Consider the following 21,919-nt stretch of genomic DNA (forward strand, 5'->3'; position numbering starts at 1 on the left):
TTAAACAACAAAAGGGGATCAAGGGGATACATATTGGAAAGGAAGAAGTCAAAATATCACTATTTGCAGATGATATGATAGTATATATAAGTGACCCCAAAAATTCCACCAGACAACTCCTAAACCTGATAATCAGCTTCAGTGAACTAGCTGGATATAAAATTAAATCAAACAAGTCAATGGCCTTTCTCTACACAAAGGATAAACAGGCTGAGAAAGAAATTAGGGAAACAACTCCCTTCTCAATAGTCACAAATAATATAAAATATCTTGGTGTGGCTCTAACTCAGGAAGTGAAGGATCTGTATGATAAGAACTTCAAGTCTCTGAAGAAAGAAATTGAAGAAGATCTCAGAAGATGGAATGAACTCCCATGTTCATGGATTGACAGGATTAATATAGTCAAAATGGCTATCATGCTGAAAGCAATCTATAGATTCAATGCAATCCCCTTCAAAATTCCAACTCAATTTTTCACAGAGTTAGAAAGGGCACTTTGCAAATTCATCTGAATAACAAAAAAAAAAAAACTAGAATAGCAAAAACTATTCTCAACAATAAAAGAACCTCTGGTTGAATCCCATTCCTTGACCTCAAGCTCTACTATAGAGCAATTGTGGTAAAAACTGCATAGTGCTGGAATAGTGACAGACAGGTAGACCAATGGAACAGAATTGAAGACCCAGAAATGAACCCACATACTTATGGTCACTTGATCTTTGACAAGGGAGCTAAAGCCATCCAGTGGAAAAAAGACAGCATTTAAAACAAATGATGCTGGCACACCTGGCGGTTATCATGTAGAAGAATCCTAATTGATCCATTCTTATCTCCTTGTACAACACTCAAGCGGATCAAAGATCTCCACATAAAACCAGAGACATTGAAACATATAGAGGAGAAAGTGGGGAAAAGCCTCGAAGATATGAACACAGGGGAAAAATTCCTGAATAGAACAGCAATGGCTTGTGCTATAAGATGAAGAATCGAGAAATGGGACCTCATAAAATTGCAAAGCTTCTGTAAGGCAGCAGACACGTCAATAAGACAAAAAGGCCACCAACAGATTGGGAAAGGATCTTTACCAATCCTAAATCAGATAGGGGGCTAATATCCAATATATATATATAACCCAAGATGGACTCCAGAAAATCTAATAACCCAATTAAAATATGGAGACAGAGCTAAACAAAGAATTCTCAACTAAGGAATACTGAATGGCTGAGAAGCACTTGAAAAAATGTTGAACATCCTTAAACATCAGGGAAATGCAAATCAAAACAACCCTGAGATCCCACCTCACACCAGTCAGAATGGCTAAGATCAAAAATTCATGTGGCAGGAGGATGTGGAGAAAGAGGAACCCTCCTCCATTGTTGGTGGGATTGTAAGCTGTTACAACCAGTCTGGAAATCAGTCTGGTGGTTCCTCAGAAAACTTGACATAGTAAGACCGGAAGATCCAGCAATACCTCTCCTGGGCATATACCCTGAATATGTTCCAATTTGCAATAAGGACACATGCTCCACTATGTTCATACAAACCTTATTTATAATAGCCAGAAGCTGGAAAGAACCCAGATGTCTCTCAACAGAGGAATGGATACAGGAAATGTGGTACATTAACACAATGGAGTACTACTCAGCAATTACAAACAATGAATTTATGAAATTCTTAGGCAAATGGATGGATCTGGAGGATATCATCCTGAGTGAGGTAACCCAATCACATAAGAACACATATGGTATCCACTCACTGATAAGTAGATATTAGCCCAGAAAGTTAAAATACCCAACGTACAATTTGCAAAACACATGAAACTCAAGAAGAAGGAATACCATTGTGTGGATACTTCGTTCATTCTTAGAAGGGGGAACAAAATACCCATGGAAGGAGTTACAGAGACAAAGTTCAGAGCTGAGACAGAAGGAAGGACCATCGAGAGACTGTCCCACCTGGAGATCCATCCCAAATACAACCACCAAACCCAGACACTATTGTATATGCCAGAAAGATTTTGCTGACAGGACCCTGATATAGCTGTCTCTTGTGAGGCCATGGCCGTGCCTGGTAAATACAGAAGTGGATGCTCACAGTCATCTATTGGATGGAACACAGGGCCCCCAATGGAGTAGCTAGAGAATGTAAGCAAGGAGCTGAAGGGGTCTGCAACCCTATAGATGGAACAACAATATGAACCAGTACACCCCAGAGCTGTGTTTCTAGTTGCATATGTAGTAGAGGATATCCTAGTTGGCCTTCAATGGGTGGAGAGGCCCTTGGTCTTGCCAAGATAATATGCCCCAATATAGGGAATGCCAGGGCCAGGAAGCAGGAGTGGGTATGTTGTAGAGGAGGGCAGGGAGGGCATAGGGGACTTTCAGGATAGCATTTAAAATATAAATGAAGAAAATTTCTAAGAAAAAAAAATTCAAACTACCTAAAAGGTTTTTCTTTAATTGTTTAATTTTTATACCAAGATTTATATTTTAAAGACAGTTTAATGGGCATTATCTTCCATGTGGCAACTCTGTTTTTCTAACTCTATTATATACATAAATATTTTTAAAGTCTGTCTGCTATCAAAATAACCTTGTATATCAGGAGTGGAGAGTCCTAGTATGCATCCCAAGTGTGTGGGCACTAGGTTTGAAGCTGAAGCTACTCTAGAGGCCCAGGGGGAATATGGGATATGCTAGATGCAGAGATAGAAGATGGATCCTGTGTCCTGGAGGAAGGAGGAGGAAGATGTGGTGACAGAGTTCATGTGTGTGGGGTGGGAGTGGCGGATTGTTGAGGAGAAGAATGGTAAATACAGATGAGATGACCGGCCCAACTGCAAGGGGTCACTGAGTAGACATTGATCTTGTCAAGAAAAGGAAGAGAGGCTGGGCATGGTGGCTCATGCCTTTAATCCCAGCACTTGGGAGGCAGAGGCACGTGAATTTCTGAGTTTGAGGCTAGCCTGGTCTACAGAGTGAGTTCCAGGACAGCCAGGGCTACATAGAGAAACCCTGTCTCAAAAAAGCAAAAACAAAAACAAACAAACAAACAAAGAAAAGGAAGAGTGGAGAAACTAAGCACACAGGATGGTTTTGATGCTGTGTTTGTTGAGTTGGAGATCGTAGGCCATCTGAGAACAAGTTATTTAGGCACTTGGATATGTGCAGCCTGGGTCAAATATTATTTTTGAAGTCATCCATATATAGGCAGGTAAGTGTTAGGCACAAGTGATATCATTGCTACAGGAGGTCCGTACAGTTTCAGCTTTCTTTCCCCATCTTTTAAGAAATACAATTTCCTCTAGTTAGAAATGATGAGTGGATTATGTAGGTAGTGTTTCCCAGGCTGGGGTTGAGGCTGAAGCGATCTCCCCCAGGTGATTTTGACATATTTCTTCTTATCCTGTTTGACTTATCGAGAAATGAAAGCAGAAAGGAGAAAGAGGAATTAGTAAAAGTAGACCAATTCTGAGAGTTGATCATTCTGAGAGGGAGAGAAGCTCTATAGGTGAGAGACACTCTTTGTGCATAGAAATCCTGAAGTGTGGAGATTAGCCCATCATCAAAGCTGGCTCATGAAGATCTCTTGCTTAGCAGACAAGAGCATACTGCAGGTTTGAGTAAAAGATATCTGTGCAACTGCTCTGTGTTGGAAACACTTCACAAGCCTTAAATATTCAAGCACAACGGGAGTTATAATTGCATTGTTTTGGTCTTGGAAACCAATGTGAGTCTTAACAACTTTTCTTTCTGTCTCCATGGCCAGTATCTTAGGAATCGTAGGAATCATCTTTCTGTGTGCGCCAGCTCCTATCTGAGGGCAAAGCTGTGTCTGGGCTTGTTTCAGGAAATGGTGGCCTGTAATACGCAGGGCACCTGGGAAGACACTCCGTGGCAGAATTGGAACACTTTTGGCCTTTCTGGTTCTCAGGTAATTTGTATGCTTTAATTTGCGGCTTCTTTTATTGTTGATATTATTTTAAAATTAGTGATTTTTTTCCCCATCTAGTTTTACATAAGCTAAAAAAAAAGGCCCCATGTCAGGAATTCTCATACATGATTTGACATCTCTAGTATCCTGCATGGCGAACTCTCTATAGCACAAGTTGGTTCATTTGACATCTGGCATTCATGGTTCCTGGGAGAGCAGCTTCCCCCTCAGTGTGCCCTGGATTCATTCCTGCTGCGCCCCTTCTGCCCAAGTATAAACACATCACAGGAAACGAACACGTCAAGAAGTGGCTTTCCAAGAAGGAATAAAAAAGGCCTGGCCCGGCTCCACCTGGATTTGAGGTCCAGTTTCAGGAAATGCAGGCAGCCATAGGGACAGAGGCTGTTGTCCTGCGTCAATGGTACCTTGGTCGTTTCTGCCTTAAACTCCCCATGTGCAGCAGCATACTTTAAAATCCACAGCCTCCTCTTAGTTGTCCCGTGGGAGACTTGCTGAGGAAAATTGCTTCAGGACCTTTAACATGTGAGGGAGGAGATGAAGTGTCTTTCCTTGTGCTCTTGAGAGCAGCTGGATTTAGTTGTTTACAGCTGTAAACAAGAAATGGCATAGGCTGAGGTCAGGGACACATTTTGAAATAATTGAAAGTCTACAGTTAGAACTATAAATAATTAAATGGATTCATTTTGGTGGCTTGCTTTAATATGCAGATATTAAAACAATGAAAGAAAGTGGGTTTGTAACAAGGACGTTAAGACACCGAAGTAGAAGAAAGAAATGCCTTTCCCAATGCCCTTGCTATGTATGGTCTTTCCAGGTCCATTTTCTGTTTCAGTTTAATGATGCCGTTTAAGGAGAGCCATGCACTCTCTGGATCTATATTCAGACTGCAGAAGTATCAGTCCAGCCACCCTTTCAGATCTACTTCAAGGAAACACAGGCTTGAAAACTGCTCCCCGTGGTTTTGTCTGAACTGCTCACATCCTGCAGCACACACTGGGTCCAGTGCTGGAGCCAGGAACCTAGAGGTGAGCGAGCATCGAGCAGCACTTAGCAGAGTGAGGCAGGCGGGCCTATGAGAAAGGATGGAGGTGAGCCAGAAACTAATGGGGAAATAGGAGGTCGTCGTTAATTTTGATGTGGGGAAATCTGAAAGGCTCTTGTGCATGCCAGGGTATTTGAATATTTGGCAAACAGCTGGCTGGGCTCTGAGAGAGCGCCTCTTGATTCGCCTCGTCAGATGTTCAGAGATAAAACGAGTCAGCCCGTACGCCAGCGCATAGCTCATAGCCTTGCAGTCAGTTTTGAATTTAGATTTGAATTGTGATATCAATGTCATGGTGGCACATGCTTTGAGAAAGTACTTACAGAGAATAATTGAAAGATTCAGTGAGAAGCTTCTGAAAGCCGTAATTTAAAGTTCTTCAGCCTCCACAGTACTCTACCCATTAAAATTTAAAGCGACAGAAGCCCAATTATGGATGGTTATTTTCTTAAATAAAATCATATTTCTACCACAAGTGAAAGATTCATCGCTGCCCACTAATCTCTGTCAGGAGAACTGTCTCGGAGTCCTCCAGAGTCAGTAGCTGAGCGAGCGAGCGGTTAGCTTTATCCTGGGGACAATGGGGCAGCACTGGGGGAAGCCAAGCTGCAAGGCCTCCAAGGAGGAGCCTGACTTGCGGGAGGCTGATTTGCATGATAATCACCATTATGGATCCTCTGCTGTGCCAGCCTCCACACTTAACCAAATGCAGTATAACTTTAATGGCAGCTGGGAAGCCTGAGCAAGGGCTGTAGCACACAGTTTGCAAAGCCCGAATGACGTCAAAACCTGTTAGTTAGGAGAGGGCAGCGGCTGTGAAGATAGTGGGGGCAGAGAAGCTTGTAACCACAAGGAGGATTGGAGTAACTTTAAAATCTGATAAAGCATATAACTTTGGGGGCTGTTGAAAGGTGCGGAGCGTTTCAAATTTCTTTTAACTCAGGGAGATCTGTTCAGCAGAAGGGCCTTGTCGTCTTTCTAGAACTTCAGCGCGGCCACTGATACTCTGGCAACGAAACACAGCAGTGGGAACTTTCCCCAGACGTGTTTCCAGTGAGAAAGTTTAGTCACTGTCAGACAAAAGTCCGGAGCCAGATTTTTAGAGCATAAATCTCTCCTCGAATTTATTTGGTCTGTTGGCTTTTACTTTATGCTGCATTGTGACTTTGAGAATGTGGTATAATGGTATCCAGAACAAAATAGTGCAAAAGGCCAGTCAAGCTTAAACCACTCTTATTTAGGGAAAAATAAAATGATTCTGCGGAGCTCCTGGAGACAAAGGAGTATGGAAACCTGAGTCTAGAGATTAAACGATACAGAAAGCATTATGTATATATACACAAGCACTAACCTAAACAATGTCTTGTAGATGCCAAATTATAACATTTCTGAAGATTTAAGGCTCGACAAAAACATTGGCAAGTAGGCATTGTTTCTGATGTTTTGCAGGTCTGTGTTCTGGATGAAGTCCCCAAACCTACAGCAGGGTGGGAACACAGATAGCCTTCTGATGCTGCTCACTCTGTGTGCAGTATCTCCACCCTGGCAGGCCACAGGTTCTCTGCAGGGTGTAGACTCTTGCTGCAGTTCCTTCCACCTCTTCGTTTGTCAGTTTTGTGGTGTTGTTGGGCTCCTTATAAGAAATTAAAAATAACTCTTTTCTTGTTTGTTTGTTTTTTTATTGTTTTTTTTTGGGGGGGTGTTCTTTTTTTTTTTTTTTTTTTTTTTTTTTTTGAGACAGGGTTTTTCTGTGTACCTTGGCTGTCCTGGAACTCACTCTGTAGACCAGGCTGGCCTCGAACTCAGAAATTCACCTGCCTCTGCCTCCCAAGTGCTGAGATTAAAGGCGTGCACCACCATGCCCAGCCTAAAAAGAACTCTTTAACAGTTTGGAGCCTGGATTCAGCTGCCTTGACTCTTTGTCCCGGAAGGGAGTACCTTGCCCATTTAGGGTGATGACTGCCTGAACCAGCTCAAGTAAATGTCACCCCACTTCTCCACGAAGTAGGGCTTTCTCACCAAGTCACACATTATCTCTAAGGGTAGGGCCACACTTCCTGTCTTACCAAGATGGCTTAGTTATGTAGCCTGTAAGAAGATGAGTTTTAGCTTTCCTATTAAACTACCTCCTACCCTGCCCTCAGTCAGCAACAGTAGGTTGCTTTTGGCTTTTCCATCTATCCTATTTCATATATTAACTATTATTATTCTTTTTCATGTATTATGCTTCGTGCAGTGAACATGATAGCACTTTTGATTTAGTTAATTTCTGATATTATTAGAGTCTTCTAAATGGAATTTCTGTAATCTCACATAAAACTCAAGTGCTTAATTAACTGTCTAATTAATAAGCAGAAGTTCATTGGTTGGAAAGGGTTGTGAAAGCCCAGAGGTTTGTCCTGACTCACCGGAAGCAACTTTCTCTTCCTGCCATAACTTTGGAAACACCAGAGATCTGACTCCACCATCTTTATTCTTCAAAGAGGACACTACAGACTGTTGTAGTCACGATGCTCTGGCCAAATGAGTTGGAAGTAAAACTCAAGGCTGAGTCCTGTGGTGATAGCCTGATGTGCCTGCTTGATAAGGCAGTAAAGCAGAAGACGAGAGATTATCAAACTATTGTTAAAATATTGTACACTTCATAGGAGAAAAATGAATACTTTATATAAAGGGGCTATGAAGGATTAATCCATTCCACAGGTCTTGGGCAGCAAACCTACTACTCAAGCTCCACCTACTACTCAAGTTCTGTAGCAAACAGACCAAGCAAACCCTGGATGGCTTAACACTAGGAAGCCAAAGACCTATTGAGAGTCCTGCCTGACCTCAAAGGACCTCACTCAGAGCCTCAGGTCTCAGAGCCTCAGGTCTGAAAGACAAGAAGGGCCGCCCTTTATCTGCTTTGCTTTGCTTGTGCCTCAGACCTGTTTCTTTGTAGGGAGGCTCTTTGCAAGGTATTGTCAAGAGAAAGTTGTGGGATTTTGAATTCTAAAAGCACTCCAATCCAAAGGTGCAGATGATTAATCCTGAATATTCGCAGCCTGGGTCAGAGAGACTTATATACTTCCAGTTGTGGGATCAATGAGGGGACTGCAGACAAGTGCTTGATGCACTGTCACATCCTGTGTACTTTTCCGCTCAGGGTATACATAGAAACATATCTGCATTAGAAAAAGTAGCAAAAGCAGCAGAGACGGCCCTGTTAAACAGCCAGGAATGATCACATGATCACACAATCACGTGATATGTTCATTTACACATCGCCACGGAACGTGCCAAGCAGTCTGGCTGTGTTAAGTCATTTCACTGTACACCAAAGAGATTCGAAATGGACTTTTATTTATGATTGCTGATTCTCCATTGGTATAATCCTTAATATGGCATCTAATTAGGTTAATTTTCTCTAATTGATGAACAGAACACCTAAACTTGTCGGTTTCAGTTTTTTGTTATGGATTGACAATTTTATATTCTGATTTTTGCTGAAGAAAAAATTCTAGACACTCCTTGCCTATTAAAGTTTGAGGTCACTCCTTGCCTTCGCCCCATGAGGCTTTTTAGATTGGCTAATGGAGACAGAGCAGGGCTAAGTGACTATTAAACTCTTTCCATATACACTAAAAGCCATTAACTTGGACCTCACTAAATTTTGAATTTATGAAAATGAGGGCAGGGCTTGGGTTAAAGTTTATTTTTGCATTGTGCTTGAACTAAAGCTTTGGTGGGCTAATAAATAGTATAAATAAAACTGCAGGGGATGTCACCATTACTGTAAAAAGCAAACTCTTGAAGCCCCTTAGAGAAAGGCCTTGTAAGAAAGGTAATGAATTGGTGCAGCAGGATGGCAGAGTGCAAAGTTGAGACTCCGTACCAGCTCTGTGATCTCAGTTTCTCCAAGCATTTCCCGTTCTAGAAAATAGAAATAGTTATCTGCTTTCTGGGCTGCCTCTGAGGGCTAGGTTTAACACATACAAAGTACCTGGTATAAAGATGTTACTTTGTAAGTGTTGGGCAATTATTGCCTCCTAAAATAAATGGTAAGCTGTTTCAAATACTTCCCAATTTTTGACCAAAGCAAGCTTCCTTGATAAAGTAGGAGTTCAGTAATTTCACCTGGGATTGTGCTTTACTATCAGTATTCTCCTTACTGATTGAAAATGATGAACCACAGCACTTTGGAGTGATTGTAAGGAGAACTGCATTCAGGCAACCACGGGTGTAGATATAGTTGTGTATTCCCGGTAAGTAAGTCATGTCTCAACTTTTGATTTTTAATTTATAAAAAGCAAAACAAAATAGAACAAAACACAGAAGTCAATCCCATTTTACTGGACCTAGGCCTGAGAGGTATTTGAGCTTGTCAGCCCACTGGCTCTCCCACACCCACAGCACTGGGGGCAAACTCTTCTGTACTGCCTGGCTGTTTCATCCAGTGCTACAGCCAGCAAGGGGCAGAGCTACATCTTCTGCTCTCACACCCTTGGGGCAGTTTTACCCTGCTTCATAGGCAAGGTAGAGTGCCCACTCTCCTGACATGGCCAATTCTCCTGCTTTCATGACCCCAGGTGCAGCTTTCCCACCTGCCATAGATGATGAGGGATGAGGGAGGGCAGGAGGACGTCTTTCCCTCAACCAGGCTACTGCCCAGCAAACAATAGGCATGGGGGTCTTTCTTCAGAGACTTGAAGTTCTTATCATACAGATCTTTCACTTTCTTAGTTAGAGTAACACCAAGGTATTTTATATTATTTGTGACTATTGTGAAGGGTGTTGTTTCCCTAATTTCTTTTTTTTTTTTTGAATTTTTTTTTTATTATTAGGTATTTTCCAGGTTTACATTTTCAATGCCATCCCAAAGGTCCCCCGTACCCACCCCCCCCAATCCCCTACCCACCCACTCCCCCTTTTTGGCCCTGGTGTTCCCCTGTACTGGGGCATATAAAGTTTGCAAGTCCAATGGGCCTCTCTTTGCAGTGATGGCCGACTAGGCCATCTTTTGATGCATATGCAGCTAAAGACAAGAGCTCCCGGGTACTGGTTAGTCATATTGTTGTTCCACCTATAGGGTTGCAGTTCCCTATAGCTCCTTGGGTAATTTCTCTAGCTCCTCCATTGGGGGTCGTGTGACCTATCCAATAGCTGACTTAACCCTAATTTCTTTCTCAGCCTGTTTGTCCTTTGTGTAGAGAAAGGCCACTGATTTGTTTGAGTTAATTTTATATCTAGCTAGTTCACTGAAGTTGTTTATCAGGTTTAAGAGTTCTCTGGTGGAATTTTTTGGGTCACTTATATATACTACAATGTCATCTACAAATAGTGATATTTTGACTTCTTCCTTTCCAATTTGTATCCCCTTGCTCTTCTTTTGTTGTCTAATTGCTCTGTCTAGGACTTCAAGTACTATATTGAATAGGTATGGAGAGAGTGGATAGCCTTGTGTAGTCCCTGCTTTTAGTGGGATTGTTTCCAGTTTCTCTCCATTTAGTTTGATGTTGGCTACTGTTTTGCTGTATATTGCTTTTATTATGGTTAGGTATGGACCTTGAATTGCTGATCTTTTGAAGGCTTTTATTATAAAGGGGTGTTGGATTTTGTCAAATGCTTTCTCAGCATCTAACAAGATGATCATGTGTTTTTTTCTTTGAATTGGTTTATATAGTGGATTATGTTGATGTATTTCCATATGTTGAACAATCCCTGCATCCTTGGGATGAAGCCTACTTGATCATGATGAATGATGGTTTTGATGTGTTCTTGGTTTCGGTTAGCGAGAATTTTATTGAGTATTTTTGCATCAATATTCATAAGGGAAATTGGTCTGAAGTCCTCTTTTTTTGTTGGGTCTTTGTGTGGGTTAGGTATCAGAGTAACTGTGGCTCCATAGAATGAACTGGGTAGAGTACCTTCTGTTTCTATTTTGTGGAATAGTTTAAGGAATATTGGAATTAGGTTTATTTTGAGGGTCTGATAGAACCCATCTTGTCCTGGGCTTTTTTCTTTGATTGGAAGACTATTAATGACTGTTTATACATTGTTAGGGGATAAGAGACTGTTTAGATCATCAATCTGATCCTGATTTAGCTTTGGTACCTAGTATGTGTCTAAAATATGGTCCATTCATCCAGATTTTCCAGTTTTGTTGAATATAGGCTTTTGTAGTAGGATCTGATGATTTTTTGGATTCCCTCAGATTCTGTTGTTATGTCTCCCTTTTCATTTCTGATTTTGTTAATTAGGATACTGTCCCTATATCCTGTAGTTAGTCTGGCTCCTGGGTTGGCTGATTCTTTGTAAAGTTCTTTTTGTTTCCACTTGGTTGATTTCAGCTGAGTTTGATTATTTCCTGCTGTCTACTCCTCTTGGTTAAATTTGCTTCTTTTGTTCTAGAGCTTTCTCAGGTTTGATGTCAATCTGCTAGTGTATGCTCTCTCCAGTTTCTTTCTGGTGGTACTCAGAGCTATGAGTTTTCTTCTTAGGAATGCTTTCATTGTGTCCCATAAGTTTGTGTATGTGGTGCCTTCATTTTCACTAAACTCTAAAAACTCTTTAATTTCTTTATTTCTTCCTTGACAAAGTTATCATTGAGTAGAGTGTTGTTCAGCTTCCATGTGCATGTGGGATTTCTATTATTTATGTTATTAGTTCGTGGTGATAGGATGCACGGGATTATTTCAATATTTTTGTATCTGTTGAGACCTGTTTTGTGCCTGATTATATGGTCAATTTTGGAGAAGATTCTTTGAGGTGCTGAGAAGAAGGTATATCCTTTTTTTTTTAAGGATAAATTGTTCTATAGATATCTGTTCAATCCATTCATTTCATAACCTCTGTTAGTTTCACTGTGTCTCTGTTTAGTTTCTGTTTCCATGATCTGGCCCTTGATGAGAGTGGGGTCCTGACATTTCCCACTATTATTGTGTGTCATGCAATGTGTGCTTTGATCTTTAGTAAAGTTTCTTTAATGAATGTGAATGCCCTTGCATTTGGAGCATAGATGTTCAGAATTGAGAGTTCATCTTGGCAGATTTTATCTTTGATGAGTATGAAGTGTGTCCCTCCTTATCTTTTTTGATAACTTTTGGTTGAAAGTCGATTTTATTCGATATTAGAATGGCTACTCTAGCTTGTTTCTTGGGAACATTTGCTTGGAAAATTGTTTTCCAGCCTTTTGCTCTGAGGTAGTGTCTGTCTTTGTCCCTGAGGTGGGTTTCCTGTATGCAGCAAAAAGTTGGGTCCTGTTTATGTAGCCAGTCTGTTAGTCTATGTCTTTTTATTGGGGAATTGAGTCCATTGATATTAAGAGATAGTAAGGAAAAGTCGTGTTGCTTCCTGTTATTTTTGTTGTTAGAGTTGAAATTCTGTTCATGTGGCTATCTTCTTTAAGTTTGTTGTTTGAGAAGGGAGAGGAACCCCTGGGTACCAACCCATTCTGGAACTTAAAATCCCTGCAGGACTGAGCACATCCTCTCTCACTGAGGCCAGACCAGACAGCCTAGTTAGAGAAATAGGATATACAGGCAGGAAACATAGTCAAGTTAAGCCCATGCTCTAGATGTTGGGACACCTATATGAAGACCATACTACACATCTGCTACATATATATTGTGATGGAGGTGGGGAGCTAGGATTAGCAAGTGCATTCTTTTTGATGGCTGGTTTGGTCTCTGTGAACCCAAGGTTCTAAGTTAGTTGACTATGTTGGTTTTCTTGTGGAGTCCTCTCTTCTTCTTGTTCCTTAGTTCTTCCCTCAACTCTTCTATAGTACTTATCAAATTGGGTCTAATGTTGGACTGTGGGTTTCTGTAACCGTTTTGGTCAGTTGCTTGGTGGCACCTCTAAGAGGACAGTTATGAAAGCATAACTTGTTTCTGCAAGCATAACAGAGTATCATTAATAGTGTCAGGGATTGGTACTTGCCCAATGAATTGGCCTCAAGCTGTGCCAGGTAATAGTTGGCATCACTCTCTGCTCCATCTTTGTCCCTCCACTTCTTGTAGGCAGGACACATTTTGTGTCAGAGGTTTTGTGGGTGGGGTGGAATTCTTATCTCTCCACTGGGAATCCTGCCTGGCTACAGGAGGCAATCCTTATCCTTCACTGCTAGGAGTCTCAGCTAGAGTCACCCTCATATAATCTGTGAAACTACCCCCATAGCAGGTCTCTGGCACATCCTGGAGATTGCTTTTTCCTCTCTCAACCATCGTCAATTTCCATTTAATTTCCTGGCACTCTTTCCTCAGCTCTCCCTATACCTGATCTCCACCCAGGTTCTCATCTTCCTCCTTGCTCCGACCTAGTTTCCTCCCTCCATCAACCTTGGATGACTACTTTATTTCCCCTTCTGAGTAATATTCAAATATCCTCTCTTGGGCTTTTCTCATTATTTAGCTTCTTTGGGTCTGTGGTTGTAGTCTGGGTATCCTGTACTTTATGGTTAATATCCACTTATAATTGAGTATATACCATGCATGTCCTTTTGGATCTGGGTTACCTAACTCAAGATGATATTTTCTAGTTCTATCCATTTGCTTGCAAATTTCATCATGTCCTTGTTTTTAATTGACGAGTAGCATTCTGTTTTGTAAATGTACCACATTTTCTGTATTTATTCTTCAGTTTAGGGACCTCTGGGTTATTTCCAGTTTCTGTCTGTTATGAATAAAACTGCTGTGAACTTATTGGAACAAGTGTCCTTGTGGTATAGTGGAACATCTTTTGGGTATATGCCCAAGAATAGTATAGCTTTGATCATTTGGCCTTCAAAAGCCTGTACTCCACAATACTGGAATTCTAAACAAAGTGGATGATTTTCTATATAGATACTACTTACCAAAGTTAAATCAAGATCAGGTAATCTATTTAAATCCTTGTAAAATCCCTAAGGAAGTAGAAGCAGTCATTAAAAATCTCCCAACCACCACCAAAACAAAAGAAAGAAAGAAAGAAAGGAAGAAAGAAAGAAAGAAAGGAAGGAAGAAAGGAAGAAAGGAAGGAAAAGAAAGAACAAACTCAGGAAAAGATGGTTTTAGCCCAGAATTCCATCAAGCTGTTTTTTTTTTTTTTAAATTTAGTAGTGAGATTTCTAGTGTTCATGAGTTTGTAAACTTTAGTTGTTGTTCATATCCTAATTTAATCCATGGTAGTCAGGTAGGATGCAGGGTTTCCTATCAATTTTCTTATATCTGTTGAGAATTGCATTGTACCCAATTACTACAGTCAATTTTGGTGAAATTTCCAGGAGCTGATGAAGATAGTTTGTGTGTGTGTGTGTGTGTGTGTGTGTGTGTGTGTGTGTGTGTAATGTTTTATAAATGTCTACTAGGTTGGTTTCATATTTTACACTGTTTAACTGAAACATCTCTGTTTATTTTTATCTCAATATCCTGTATATTGGTGAGAGTGGAGTATTTCAGGCTGCCACTATCATTGTGTGAGGGTTAATATGTGATTTTAGTTGTTGTGTTTCTTTTTATGAATTTTGGTGCCCTTGTATTTGGTATGTAAATATTGAGAATTGTAGTATCCTCTTTGTGGATTTTCCCTTTGATGAGTAGGCAGAGTCCCCTTCTCTCTGCTCTTTAGTTTTGGTTTGTAGTCTAATTTTTCAGATGTTAAAATGGGTACAAGTGTTTGCTTTTTTGGGTCCATTTGCTTAGAATGTCTTTTTGTATCCTTTTACCAGGCTGTGCCTATCTTTGATGATAAGGTGTGTTTCTTGAATGAACCAGAAAAAATAATCTTCTTTTCTAGTCTAATCAGCTGGTGTGTATCTTTCTGTTGGATAACTGAGATACTGATGTTGAGAGTTAGCAGTGAGCAGAGCCTATTGATCTCTCTTATTTTGATGCTGTGGTATAGGTTTCTACTCCTCTTCTGGCTTGCTGGTAGAGATTGTTGATTCCTTATGTTTTCTCAGATATGGTTAACTGCACACTGAACTTTTTTTTTTTCTAGCACTTTAGAGCTGGGTTTTTAAATAGTCCTTCTTGAATTTGGTTTTCTTTTTCCATCTATTGTTATTAATAGTTTTGATGGATACAATAATCTGGAATGGAATCTATGGTCTCTTAAAGTATGTTGAACATCTATATAGGGGCTTCTGGCTTTTAGCCTCTCCATTGAGAAGTCTAGTGTTATTATAATGTATAACTTGGCCTTTTCCCCTCCCAGAGTTTTAATTTATTTTTGTACATTTAGTATTTTTTTCTTTTTCTTTTTCCAGATGTGGTTTCTGTGTAGCCCTGGGTGTTCTGGAACTGGCTCTGTAGATCAGCCTTGTCTCAAACTTAGAGATCTGCCTGTCTCTGCCTCCTCTGGTCCAAACTACAGCATTACTTGTCTAGACTGGAAATGCCTTGCTAGTTAGGTTATAATTTTTATTTATTGAACACTGACTTTTTTGTAGGAATCCTATAACATGGTGGAGATATGCTGATAACAACAACAATTTACCCTCTCATGTTGCTAACAATCCTATGAAGTAGATATAGTAAAATAACAAACAAACAAACAAAAAATAAAACAAACAAACAAAAAACCAAACCAAATAAGTTAATTGAGTTTGAGAAGTTTGTTCAAAGTTGGGTGGCTTTAAATTTAGAACTGAAACTCTGGTGCTGAGGCAGTTTGGATAGGTATGGTCTCATAGACTCACACGTTTGAATGCTTAGCCCATAGGGAGTGGCATTATTAGGAGATGTGTGCTTGTTGGAGGAAGTGTGTCACTTTGGAGTTGAGCTTTAGGGTCTCACATATGCACAAGGTAAGCCCAGTGTAGGCACAATTCCCTTCTGCTGCCTGCAGATTAAGATGTAGAACTCTCAGCTCCTCCAGTACCACGTCTGTTTGCATGTTGACATGCTTCCCATCACTATGATAATGGACTAAACCTCTGAAACTATAAGCTACTACCAACTAAATGATTTCCTGAGTAGCCCTGGTCATGGTGTCTCTTCACAGCATTAATTCTCTGGGATAGATGTACCTAAACAAAAATGTGCTATATTTTTAAAGAGTAGCCTGACCTGTATCTTGATTAAGATACCCCAATGTTTTAAACAAGATAGAAGGAACACTCCAACACAAGGTACTACTGTATCATCCAATGACTGCTTATGTTTCAACTGTTATTTAAGGAAAACACAGAAAATTTACCTTATTCCTTTGCTATTCCTGGATATTGGCTCACTATTGTCTTAGCAAAATATGCCTGCTGTCTATTCACAATACTTAATGCCAGAAAAATATAAAATCATCTTTGTAGCCATGAACCAGTTAAATTTTTTGGGAAAATTGGAAAATTGTCAATCTCTGTCAAACATGGTAAAAAAGCGTTGTTTCAAAGAAAAGGTTTTGTTCCCAGATATGTCCAAATAACATAGGACCTCATGACTTTAGGAGATGCCTAGGATACTGACTATTTCTTTTTAAGTTGTCACATATTATCAAGGTTATGTATATATGTATGTACTATGTGGATGATATATTGAAATATTCAAAAATTGTGAAATGTCATGAATATTACATGATTCTTCAGTAAATTTGGCCATCTGCAAGTACTGATGCAAATTTTTTGCTCACGAAGTCCACTGGCTTTTCCGTTTGGCAGAAAGGCTTGCAGAAGCCCCCAGGATTTGTCTTGCGTACATCCTCACTCCCCTCAAGATCTCAGACTTGAAGATTTATGTTGTCAAAATGTGCACTTAGAGGAATGGCTTCATAGACAACTCCTTTAAGGTTCTGAGTGAGATGTGTTTTTCAGTGTATGAATCATGAACAACTTTGGTTTAGAACTTTAGCTTTTCAGAATTCTTGTTCTATTCCTATAAAGTTTACATGTTTATTATTTACTAAAGAGAAAAGGAAGTAATACACATTTGTTGAATTGATTCTATGATATTAGTTAAAGTGAGATGGACCTTCAGAACTTTGGTAGCCTACAGTAGCCAATGCTTTAATCTTTTGTCTCAAGATTCCCAAGCTCCATCTACTTACAGAGGTTCACTTGGTTCAGTAACTTGATTTAGTGACACTATGTCTTTTTCTTCTTAGAGGCAGGGAAGTTGAAGCTGCGGTAGTGAGAAGCTGAAGGGAACTTTGACCGCCTGCTTCTAGAGGTCAGTCCCAAGTACACAAAGTGACATTTATTTCAGTTCTTATAGAGCTAATATCTATCTAGGGGGATAACGTATAATAGATTCTTAATGAGAACCAAGGACTAAACTGCATAGTATAGTTTCTGATGGGTCCATTAGTTTGAGATAAATTAGAGGGATGAATTAGTTTGTACTTGTTTTGAGTGGACTTTTAAAGATTATATTGTAATTGGAGCACCAAAGGGTAAAAGAATTCAGAGAAGAGGCTGTGAGCAGAGATTCCAAATATTGAAAGGTTATCAGACTTGTGTAATAAAAGCTGATTTCATGTAGTAAAATAGAATAAGAAAGTGGAGAATCTCAGGACTCAGGTCAATGCTAGATCATAGTAATCCATGTTGGATTGTTTAATTACTTATGTATATGTTCCTGTGCATTCACATATATATATATATATATATATATATATATATATATATATATATATATATGTGGGTGTGCTCATAGATGATATGCATGGACAAGTCAGAGGGTAGCCTTGGGTGTTGGTCTTTAAGCTCTTTCTACCATTTTTGTTTGAGACAAGGGCTGTCATTGCCTTGGAACTTGACCAAGTAAGTTATGGTAGCTGTTTTGTGAACTCAGTTTTGCAGACATGTACCATGGTGTTTGGAGTTTTTCATGGATTCCAGGGTTCCAGGATCAGGTACTTATGCTTATGAGAAAAGTTCTTTACCAACTGAGCTGCCTGTCATTCATATAGTGTTTATTATAAAAATGAAGTCAATGTTAGCTTCTTTACTTATTTTATGAAGCTAAGTCAGAATAAATTAACAAGTGATGGATAAATGTATCTCTATATTCATATTATAAAAACATAGTATGATTTATCTAGGCTGGGCATAAGTTTCCATGTAGGGGAAGAAGCCAAGATTAGGTGGGTTATGGCCTGGTGCCTAGCCTTACTAGGACTGGCAAAAGTCCAAACTTTAGTGCCCAAGAGGATATGATAATCCTTTGATTCATTCAGTGACTGGTTTCTGAAGAGGTTCAATTTATCAGGATTGGGCTTAATAGGCTGTAGGTAGCAGGTGAGACACAGAGTCAGAGGTGGTACTATTGTTGTAGTGGGCAACCTTATCATAGCTGAATCCTGTCCATAGCTCAGGTCATAGACTAGAATTGGAAGACTGTGTAGTGAATGAACCCATTTACATTGTTGGGAGAAGCAAGGCTAGCAAGGGACAAAAGCCAATTTTTTGGATTAAGCCAACATATCTAATAGTAGGAGAAAAACAGAGAAATGAAGAAACAATATGCATACAGAACAATTTCAAATGTTTTTGCTGGGTATTCAGTTTCATTCCATCTAGTGGGGTGAGATTGCTTCTTTCTGGCCTGTAGTGATGGCGAAGGCTTGGAGGTCATGACAGTACTGGGCCCTTTAAGGAATACTCCAGGGACCCAGTTCATAGCTGTGATGGAGGAAGTGCTACTTAGCCAGAGGTAAAATGACAACAGAGCTCATATAGGCTAAGCCAGGAACTTGTCATATTCCAACCTTAGGAGGACAGTGCCTCATCAAGATAGGAGGAATGTTAAAAAGTGTAGGAGAAAGCAAGTTGAAAAGAAAATGGCATTTCAAATTAAGAAGTGAATAGTTTTCTGTGGCAAGTTTGCTAAAATAGACAAAGATGGATAGAATATTATCAAATCACATGGCATTTTTACTCATGAGCTGAGGGTCAAGTGAGAATATACTCAATACCCGAATCATAAAAAATTTCTGATATAGAACTTTCTTTCTTTGCAGTTGTTGGTTACTATAGAGGTTAGATGTTTGCACAAATTTAAGTTCTCTGGTCTACTTTGAAAAGATCCAAATAAGGTAAATTAGAAAATAAATTAATCCTGTTAAAGCCAAGCTTGTTTGTTGGTTCTTGGACTCTTACCTTATAGGGACATTCCAGAGAGCACAGGGATATACAGAAATGTCTCTTTAAAGACTATTATTTTTAAACATTACAGGCCATGTGTGTGTGTGTGTGTGTGTGTGTGTGTACAATAGTTTACTATTGTGCTTTTATAAGATTTCTGTGTGAATAAACATGTGTCTTTTGCCTATATGTTTCTTTCTTTGGCTCTTTTTTGATTGCTAGTTTACTTTGACCTATTCCAATGGTTTTATGTTTTATTCTATTTTATTTTATTATTATTTTTTGGGTACCTGCCTTTCTTGTCTAAGGAAAGGGAGGGAAGAGCATGTGGATTTGGATGTGAGGGGAGGTGGGAAGGATCTGGGAGGTGTTGGACAAAGAAAGAATATAATTAGAATATATTGTCTAAAAAAGAAAAACATAGAAACAAAAAATAAATAAAAAGACACCTGTCTTTTCTATTCAAATTCTTATTGAGATTTGTGTGTAGAGATATGACCAAAAACCCACTGTGGGCCCCTGCTAACTTGTGCCATGCCACTCTCATGCGACATTTCTTGTTGCAACTGATTATTGATATATTAGAAGCCCTGGACTCTTGCTTGCCTGATAAGATAGAACATGGCTGAACATGGGCTCCTGCCTCGTGATGGCTTTAACGCAGCTGTGAGCTCTCAGCCATCTTCATACCAGGCTGTAGGTAGGGCCTTTACATTCATGAAAGCATAGGGCATGAAGCTTAAAGGGGGGCAGATATAGAATATGAAATGCTTATCATCTAGGGAATATTTATTATCAAAATATATAGGATATGGGGTTTCTGACTTGATTAAGCTTAGATATGCACCTGGGGTTGAGATGGAATTTAAAATTATTATTTGATGTAGAAAAAGAAAGATTTAAGTAGTATGATTCTCATTATGTTTTGAAATGTTGAGCTTCATTCATTTTAATGATCAGTAAAAGGCCAACTTTGGCACTTCTGAAAGTTCTCAGCAAGAAATGGATAAATAATTGGTTTTGATTTTGTTCACAGATATACTGCTGCCTGAACTGGGTCAGACAGCCACAGGTGCTTCAAACCACCTTTTATACCACTCTGGTTGGAAATAGAACCATTGGAGACTCATCTTGTTACCTTCAGCAAAAATGGAAACAAATCAAGACTTTGAGAATGCCAGTGGTCAGCAAAAGCTTGTTAATAAAGCTTGTAGAGGAAGTCTCCCAGACAGTATGCCTCCCTTGCCTAAAATCCATAGCAGTTGAAGTCACCCCTGTCTCAGCTGCTCCTTAATCAATACAACCCCTCCAAATTGATGTGTACTGAGACATGCATTGGCTTTCAAGTTATATGAGTGCTTACTATATACAAGTCACTGTACAAAAGATGGGAGAGAATGCCAGGGCCAAAAAGTGGGAGTGGGTGGGTAGGGGAGTGGGGGGGAGGGTATGAGGGACTTTTGGGATAGCATTGGAAATGTAAATGGGGAAAATACCTAATACAAATATTAAAAAAAAAAAAAGAAAAAAAAAAAGAAAATGAAGAGACAGCTAAGGCCCAGGGCCTGCCTACAATGATACCACAATTACCTTCAGGATACACATTTCTTTCTTCTGTTCATAATTAAAATTTTCTCCAATGCAAAACACAAATGAATAGAATCTGTAAATATTTTAAGTTTCATTAATGAGAATCAAAATAGGACATAATACAACAACAGCAAACCAATCTGAGAAATTCAAGGCATTTTAATCCTTTACTGTTGTGGAAACTATTGTGGATGCCAACAAGTGCTTGCTGACAGGAGTCTGATATAGCTATCTCCTGAGAGGTTCTACCAGAGCTTGACAAGTACAGAGGCAGATGCTCTCAGCCACCACTGGACTGAGCACAGGGTCCCTAATGGAGGAGTTAGAGAAAGGACTGAAGGAGCTGAAGGGGTTTGCTACCCCATAGGAAGAACAACAATATCAACCAACCAGAATGGCCAGAGGTCCCAGGGACTAAACCACCAACCATGGTACACATGGAGAGACCCATGGCTCTAGCCACATATGTAGTAGAGGATGGCCTTGTTGTGCATCAATGGGAGGAGTGGCCCTTGGTCCTGTGAGGGCTGGATGCTCCAGTGTAGGGGAATGCCAGGGCTGGGAGGCAAGAGTGGGTGGGTGGGTGGGGGAACACCATCATAGAAGCAGAGGGAGTGGGGGATGAAGTAGGGTGTTTCAGAGCAGAGGAACCGGGAAAGGGGATAACATTTGAAATATAAATAAAGAAAATATCCAAGGAAAAAAACCCTACTATCTAAAAAAATAAGACGAAAACAAAGACAAAAAAACAAAAAAACAAAAAAAAAAAAGAAGAAAAGAAAAAGAAAACACGACTACTCTTTTTACAACATCATCAACAGGCTTCTCAATTAAGCTGCCAATACAAACCGTCGATAACACTGTGTGTTGTTTGAGAAGTAAGTAGTGTTGCTTGAATCTTGTTAAATAAACAATGCTGCCCCTCTATGAGGAGTCTCACATGTTCTTTGAATGTAGTACTTCATTGCTTACTTGGTGAAAATTCTCATACTATTTCCTTTCTTTTAATTTTAAGTCATTATTAGTTTATTATTAGTAAGGAATGGTTCTAATTTAGATAGTAACTTCAGTCGTAGGGTGGACACTTATAGGATGGATTATCCTACTGCCAAACTCCTGGTCATGAGGAATTCTTAGTTACCAACTTTTGTTATACCAAGCTGTGCATGTTTATTACCTGCTGTGAGAGACACCTTTAGAGAGTTCATCTCTGCATTACAAATTTCTACTTAGTACAGAACTTAGTGAAAACTAGGTCTGTATTTAGTACACATGTATGATTATGGAATGTAAAGTAG

At 39.7% G+C, this 21,919-nt stretch overlaps 1 long non-coding RNA gene across 3 annotated transcripts; it reads left to right on the forward strand.

Annotated features, from left to right (window-relative positions):
• Positions 1–4,672: 4,672 nt before the first annotated feature.
• On the forward strand, positions 4,673–20,678 carry Gm31946. Of its 3 annotated transcripts, XR_382672.4 has the most exons (4): positions 4,673–4,979; positions 17,051–17,115; positions 18,908–18,982; positions 20,068–20,260. It is a non-coding gene; the product is annotated as a predicted gene, 31946 (long non-coding RNA). The 3 variants fall into 3 exon arrangements; XR_382671.4 differs by lacking the exon at positions 18,908–18,982 and having other exon boundaries at positions 4,690–5,042; positions 20,068–20,678; XR_382670.4 differs by lacking the exon at positions 18,908–18,982 and having other exon boundaries at positions 4,723–4,979.
• The last annotated feature ends 1,241 nt before the right edge of the window (positions 20,679–21,919 follow it).

Source organism: Mus musculus, chromosome 13 (assembly GCF_000001635.26).
Source record: "Mus musculus strain C57BL/6J chromosome 13, GRCm38.p6 C57BL/6J".
NCBI lineage: Eukaryota > Metazoa > Chordata > Mammalia > Rodentia > Muridae > Mus > Mus musculus.